The 4,610-nt window shown below is 40.9% G+C and overlaps 1 protein-coding gene and 1 long non-coding RNA gene across 2 annotated transcripts in view; one reads left to right on the top strand and one right to left on the bottom strand.

Annotated features, from left to right (window-relative positions):
* Positions 1–206: 206 nt before the first annotated feature.
* LOC139723708 (HEAT repeat-containing protein 1-like) overlaps positions 207–4,610 on the top strand; it is a 62,017-nt gene continuing 57,613 nt past the window's right edge. The window contains exon 1 of the mRNA XM_071634930.1: positions 207–273. The gene's annotated coding sequence lies outside the window, so the exon portion shown is untranslated. The remainder of the gene's footprint in view (positions 274–4,610) is intronic.
* On the bottom strand, positions 509–3,809 carry LOC139723642 (uncharacterized). The gene is made up of 3 exons (XR_011710376.1): positions 3,731–3,809; positions 1,473–1,651; positions 509–918 (listed from the first exon to the last, which is right to left on the bottom strand). It is a non-coding gene; the product is annotated as an uncharacterized lncRNA (long non-coding RNA).

Below are 4,610 nucleotides of genomic sequence, written 5' to 3'. Positions count from 1 at the left end.
CATAACACGCATCTCAGAACGCTAGTACCAGGTAGAGTAAAAACGCCAATGCGTACGACTCGGACTACACGGATTGTTCACTAACCGTGCATGCGATCGATGACGCGGTGCGGTATGGGTATGCGATGCGGTGGCGGTGCGGTGGCGGTGCGATGCAATGAGTGCGATGCGTCCGATGTGTATAAAGCACGTGTTGGTGTGGGGAAAGCCGAAGACGTCAAAACTCCAAGACCAAGGTTACGAGAATTTTGGTGTCCTGCTGAACGATACACGGTATATCTTTAACAACGTTTTAGAAATCATGTTTCTTAATAATTACCGTAATAGTGTGGATCATCTACTTCTTTATAAAACCAATTTGTTATAAAACAGGTTTGGATCTTGAAGGCGATGTTGTTTGGCGTAGTCCCACGTGTAGAAGTTCTTGTAGGTTTTAGTTTGCAATCTCTATAACACTAACAGACAATAGACCTATGTAGGGACGCCGAACGTCAAGGACATAGCCTTCAGAAATTGGACACCCGCTTAATTACGTGTTAATCAATCCGCACCATCTCGTAACCCCGCGTACGTCAAAATGAATGAGGGGTCAAATTGCATCCGCCGCCATTAAAAATGAAATGAATCCTCATAAACTTACCACAAATTCTACACGTTCATCTCACTTTCCTACCCCGATATGCAGTTATGACAAACTTTGTACATTGTAAATCATTATTACGGAAAGACTTGCCTAAACATGATGTGGAAGACGCAGAATATTCCAAAATATATCCGAGTACATGCTGACGGTTGACCTTCAATCGATGACCATGCTGAGTAAAGTGATTGCGCAATGCCTGGCCCCGCCCTCCCCAGGGGCCCCGTGTAATCCTAGTAGCGGGCGCCCCACACCTTTTCACTTCTTTGGCTGGGGCCCTGTCGACGGTACATCAAAAAAATCCAATTTGTAGTCGAAATGACAGACATTTGTCCCCTTTATTTATCTTTTCAGAAACTTATTAGATTGTTTGCTTTGATAAGGAGCTATACATAAAAAAAAATGTAGCACTTTTACTGTTGATAGGACGCGTTGGGAACATGTATCCACATTTGCAAAATATTTTTTATGATTTTTTCCATTCGGTTTGGGCCCCAAGGGCCCTAGCGCATTTTTGCGCAAAGGAAAAAACCCTTTATTCATGAGATGATGTCATGCAGGTTCTGTTAATAGGCGGAGCTAACGCCGACTGAACTCCGGTGTTTAGTCTTTGGCCAAGGCAATTACGATAATTATACAAATAATACACAGGTGAGAGTACGTCAATGAAGTTGTAGCGCACTCAAGGGTATTTACAATTGTGAAACATGCACGATCGAGGCGAAGCCGAGTGCATGTTGCACTACATTGTAAATGCCCGAGAGTGAGCTGCATCTCCACTAATTATTTGATTTATGAAATGGGTCGGAAACTAACAGAATTTTTCATGTACCTTTGTGGGTCAATACCAGTCAGCTACATGTAGCACTCGCTCAAAAGTCAAGATGTCCGAAGATGTTCGTCCCAAACATTTACGCACGTCGCACTCGGAAATCCCGCACATATACGTAGGCCATCGCCACACATGTTATGCACAAGGAAAGGCCGGCTGGCATGGCACGGCAGCCAGAACTAGAAATGAATTAAGAGAAAGGTCAATGACAATTTGACAGTTGACAATTGACAATGACAATGACAATTTAATTTATCTCATGTCACCCAATCAGGGTATTGGAGATAACCATGTGAATTATACATTTGAGATTACATATCGAAAAAAAAAAGAGAAAAGAAAAACGATACGAAAAAGTACAATGAAGGTACATAAATTTACTGGGGAAAAATGTGTAATCTTATGCAATGAACCAAATAACCAAATAACGAAAAGTTGTTTAACTAGAAGTTGTTTACAGGATTGACAGCGCGTACTAAGTAGCGCGCGACGCACTTGTAACATCTGCGCATGCATGTATAAGAAAAATCATGAGCGCACACGTGACTCATTTCAGCGCTTCCAATTGGCTACATTCTTGAATCCATTATATAATGCCATATATTTTCCCCATATGCGCACGCGTACGCGTACGCACGCTATACGTTACACACGTTTACCATAACGCTACGGGACAGCATGCAAGGCTCCCACCGTAAACTCTGTATTCCAATTTAAATGATCTCTCCTTTAAGAATTCTAACCAAAATTGATCTAATTGTCAAATATCTAACAAACTATTTTCATCTGCCTTGCTTATAAAGAACGCAGTACCTGTTGTATGCAGGTACTCGTATTTGATCGCGTGTTATCCCCACGCACCACGTCGGGTTTGGTTTATGCTGTAAAACGAGGAATTTTCGCGTGCACTTTAATTTCGCGAATTTCGCGAGCGCCAAGATTCGCGAAATTAAAATGCACGCGAAAGTCCTTGTTTACACTATATGCATTGAACGCCAGTGGCACTTCGCGAAAATTTCATACCACGAAAAAGGCTGTCGATCCAATTCGCGAAAAATTCATGCCGCGAATATATCATGTTTTACAGTATACTAAGTACGTACGCGTACGTGTACTCTATGAACAGGGGGCATGTTCAGTGCTGTAAAGCGATCGCGCTGTGTGCGTGACTGCTTGGACGTGGCCTATATAGTATGACATGTATGTTATTGAATTAAACTGATATGTGCCTACCTTTGCTTACTTATGCAATAAACATAGACTCAACATCACATAAGCCAATAATAAACTAGAAAGAATTGAGGTTGTAAAGCTATACTCTCATTACGATGTTCCAATCGTAGGCATATATTCCTGTGACATATTGCCGAATTTGCATACCACGATTACCAGTATAATACGGTACCAACTTCATTCATATTCGAGTTTGAACTTCATCAGGATTTCACAGTTAATTGAAACTTCATGATATTATAAGTACAAAGAACATTATATGATACGAATAAATGATACTTCCAATGGAATATAGCTGTGCTGAGTTTCCCGTTGACATCAAGAAACCACGCCGTGCAACACATTCGTTCTCTCTCGATCCCGCACTCACGATACACCTCTGCCTCTCTTCTACTGGCAGAGCAGAATTAATCCGTACCAACTTCATTCATATTCGAGTTTGAACTTCATCAGGATTTCACAGTTAATTGAAACTTCATGATATTATAAGTACAAAGAACATTATATGATACGAATAAATGATACTTCCAATGGAATATAGCTGTGCTGAGTTTCCCGTTGACATCAAGAAACCACGCCGTGCAACACATTCGTTCTCTCTCGATCCCGCACTCACGATACACCTCTGCCTCTCTTCTACTGGCAGAGCAGAATTAATCCGTACCAACTTCATTCATATTCGAGTTTGAACTTCATCAGGATTTCACAGTTAATTGAAACTTCATGATATTATAAGTACAAAGAACATTATATGATACGAATAAATGATACTTCCAATGGAATATAGCTGTGCTGAGTTTCCCGTTGACATCAAGAAACCACGCCGTGCAACACATTCGTTCTCTCTCGATCCCGCACTCACGATACACCTCTGCCTCTCTTCTACTGGCAGAGCAGAATTAATCCGTAGCTGCAAACCTTTCTGTTAGAAGTGTTAATCAGCATAACTTACTGCTAGAAGACCTGCCATAAATATGAATATAGATACAACATAAACAGACTAAAAAATTGAATGGTCTTCTTACCAACTGTCATGGCGACATGGACCTTTTTCTGCGGAAGAGAGGAAGAGATTTAGCGTGTCACAGTACTCTATGAATAGAGCGTGCCTTCTGTTTCACAATGCGATACTACGTGGCGTGGCGTGGCGAGGGACATTAAACAGAGAATGGCCTTGTTTTGATCACGAGGAGGAGAAAGGCCTCCTGGGTAATATAAACAAAACCGAGAGAGAGGTGAGAGAGAGAGAGAGAGAGGGGGAGAGAGATGGGGTGGGGGTGGGGGTGGGGGGTAGATTGTGTGTTGTGCAGCAGTGAAAGAGTGAGCTCTATAGTAAGAGGAAGATTGAATTGAAGAAGAAAGCAAAAGGAGAAATTGTACTGCAGAGATAACAATCCATGCTTTCCTTCAAACAACATATCTTTTAGTGTTCATGGTTATCTATATAATCATTTCGTTTTATTTCAGGTTATAGGGCTATCATACTTGTTATCTTAATTTTCATACAAAATGATTCATTGTGTCATATGATTCTGTTATGTTTCTGTCACTATTATTTTTGGAACGAAAATAAAAGATTACTCATACTACAACGGTATAAAAGGTGAAGACATACTTTATGTCATTTCTCGCGTTATTTCAGTGTTGTGTCTCGTGTATGATGTTCGGAAATATTTGATTGTGCATTGTGTATTGTGATATAACTCATGCATCTATGTTGACAATTATTTTGTACATTGGCGGGTGTAGGCCTACATGTATCTTTTATATACACCTGAAGCACTTCAACTCAATATTGATACGCAGCTTACAGCTGCGCTACCCCTTGAGCCCATAGTGTTCGTATTTTCTATGGCTTTCCAGCCTCTATTGCGATAAGAAGTTAAGACGCTTAAGCTCAATCTT

Source organism: Diadema antillarum, unplaced genomic scaffold (assembly GCF_040938485.1).
Source record: "Diadema antillarum isolate AM-2024a unplaced genomic scaffold, OU_Dant_1.0 scf00000197, whole genome shotgun sequence".
NCBI classification, from domain to species: domain Eukaryota; kingdom Metazoa; phylum Echinodermata; class Echinoidea; order Diadematoida; family Diadematidae; genus Diadema; species Diadema antillarum.
This window is presented reverse-complemented; position numbering and strand designations above follow the sequence as displayed.